Source organism: Stenella coeruleoalba, assembly GCF_951394435.1.
Source record: "Stenella coeruleoalba genome assembly, chromosome: 4".
Lineage (NCBI taxonomy): Eukaryota > Metazoa > Chordata > Mammalia > Artiodactyla > Delphinidae > Stenella > Stenella coeruleoalba.
In genome coordinates, this window is record NC_137149.1 from 42,266,119 (window position 1) to 42,269,309 (window position 3,191).

Consider the following 3,191-nt stretch of genomic DNA (forward strand, 5'->3'; position numbering starts at 1 on the left):
TGCAGTTTGGCAGCATTGTGTTTTCTTGAATGAAGACTCAGCCCAGAGGTCACCCTTAAGGACACTGCCTAGTGCAGGTAGAAACCAGACTAACATTTGCTCAAATCTCTTAGCATAGTGTTCAGGTAAGTCCTTTGTGCTACGTGGGAGTTCTTAGCTCCCAACTATGCTTAGGGTTTTGGGTTCTTTTAATCAATATCTAGAGTTAATTGGTGTCTATAATTTCTTCCCAAATAGGACAAAACCTAACCAAATTTTAAATTCCCACATTTCCTTGATCTGCTTTCAGTACCAACTCTGAGATTTATTTATCAGCTATTTTAATAATCAAAACATTTTTATTCTTTTTAATATATTTTACTGTTTTTGTTTTCTCTTTTCCTTTTTTTTACCCCATATTTTCTTTTTAGATTTATTTTGATTCATTTTACCAACTGCAATTTCTAGTAATTGTTTCAGTTAGCGTTTAAGGATGGCAAAACTTTCCAGTCACTGAAATGTGTCTATTTCGTCCTTCCATCTGAATTGAACAGTAGTTTGGTTGGATATAGAATGCTGATGATACTGTTATGTTTTCTTCTTGCATTCAGTGTTGTGAATTAGAAGACTTATGCCAATATGATTCTTAACCTTTTGTAGAGAAGCTCTTTTGCTCCCTTGTCAGAAAGGTTTTTGAATTTCCTCTTTATTTTTGGTGGTCTAAATTTTTTCTACAATATTTCTGGATGTGAATCATTTTATATGCCTCCTGCCCAATTCCTAGTAGTCCTTTTTAACTCATGTCTTCCTGAAATTGAATATGTTTCTTTCGTTAATTTTTGACTATCTCTTTCTATCTATTCTCTGTGTCTTTTCTTCCAGAACCCCTCTTAGAACTTCTTATTTTTTAATTGTTCTTTGATGTATTTTTTTTGCCATTTTACTTTGCCTTCTGAGAAAATTTCTCAATGATCTTCCAGTTATGAGTTCTCTTCTCAGTTCTGTACATTCTGCTATTTAGTACATCTGCTAATCTCTCCTTTTATTCCAACAACTTTCTATAATCTAGATCTCTAGTTGAGTCTCTTTATTTGAATCCAATGTCGTTTCTCATCTCTCTGTATTTGCTACATTAATTTGATTTCCTTAGTTCTCACAACTAATATTGGTTGAGTTTGTTGACTCAATTGTTAGATTGACTTTCTTAAATGTTGCATGAATCTTGGTTTTGTGCTGGTCTCTGTATCTTTGATTGCTTGACTATTTGAGAGCTGGATTATACTGCCTATTGCCAGTGATGATAAACCAAAGGTGGATGTACTGCTAGCTGGAAGGTCAGTAACTAGTTTTCTAGTCACAGAGACTCCTTATTTCCCTTGAATATCACAAGCCACCCAGGGGCCTATTTTACCTCTTAGGTCCAATGCCTTCACTTACTGTTCCCACCTAGGAACAGACCTTTCAGTTGCTGCCCTGGCGTGTGAGGTGTGCATGGTAGCCGTGAGGGGGAGGGGGCAAGCCATCTGAACTCTACCTACTCTGGTAGAAGCCACTTTGACCACAAAGAGCTCGCTAGATCTCCCTCCTGCTCCAGTATCCAATCCTCAGCATTTAGACAGAGTATCTGAAGCCACTCCCAACAGGGAACAAGCTCCCCACAGCAGGGTTAGGGTTACAGCTTCATCAATTATTCATATCCCATCTGCCTCAAGCCTTTCAGAAATTGTTTATAATTTCTGGTCTCTGGAAAAGAGTCCCTCTTGTTTCACAGCACTGTTATGGGAAATTTTATTCTATATATTTAGAGGAGGAAAAGGGCATTATAGCATACGCCCACTTTATCATCTTAATCGTCTTCTGTATTTAATTTGCAAATTTGTTTTTGATTAATAGCTGTACAAGAACTATAAGCATAAGAGTATATATCCAATTTATTTGTACACGTTTAAATAATATTGCAATTAAAATAATTGAACAACACAGGGAAATCACTATGTATTAAAATATTCTTGGGGGCTTCCCTGGTGGCTCAATGGTTGAGAGTCTGCCTGCCGATGCAGGGGACACGGGTTCGTGCCCTGGTCCAGGAAGATCCCACATGCCGCGGAGCAGCTGGGCCTGTGAGCCATGGCCGCTGAGCCTACACATCCGGAGCCTGTGCTCTGCAACGAGAGAGGCCACAACAGTGAGAGGACCGCATAACCATCCCCCAAAACAAAACAAAATGAAAGAAAATATTATTGGAAGTAATGTCTATATATTACCCCTGTTTGAGAAATATTGTCTGGGTTCTTAAATGAGAATTTACTTCATCTAGAGTTGGTTGAAGAGGGAAAGACTAAAAATAATACTTTCCCTGACTCAGCTGCAAAGCCTTAACAATAGAAGCAACACTAGTGCTAGTGCCCTCTGCAATGACCCCTATCTTCAGGCTGAAGCAATGTATTTTGGTCCTGCCAACCTGCTGGCCAAGCAGAACAGAGAGAAGGAAGGGAAGGAAAGCTGAGATGTAAATGACAGGGCTCATGCGATAATTTTAGTGCGTCAACTAATAATCAAACATATTATATTGACTTGTCCTGACAATAACTTGAATGTTTTGATGTTAGTGGGTTAGGTATTACCTCCATTTTACAAATTAGAAAAACAGAGGCTCACAGAAGTCAAGTGACCTGCCCAAGGTTCCACAGCTACTCCTGACTATGAAGTCAAAGTCCTTTACAAGCTGTATCAGTCAGCATCCCAGCAGGACAGAGATGACACGTTAAACTTAGGATAATTTAAGGAGGGTTTAATAAGGGGATTACTTAAATGGTGTTTCAGGGAGTAGAGAAATGACAAATGCAGGTCCCCTATGCTAGTGAGAGGGGAACAGTCACCACCACCAGGCTCAATGGAACAAGGACGGGAAGTGATTACTGCATAGATTCCTAAACTTTTATCTGTCTGCTGGACCCTGAAGACCCCCAACTCAAGATAGTTTTTAAATGAATTCAATAAAATACTTAGAGTTAAAAAAGAAGCCAGTTCTATTAAAATATGATGAATAAAATATTTAAATAAAATAAGTTTGTAATGTATTAATATAAATGTTTCTTTTTTGGCACATTACCTTAAAAGATCTGGCGGTAGTCAAAGAATCACTACAATTTCAAAGTAGTGACGAGCATAAAAATATTTGGGCATATCTGCACCTTCTGTAAAGTGATAGG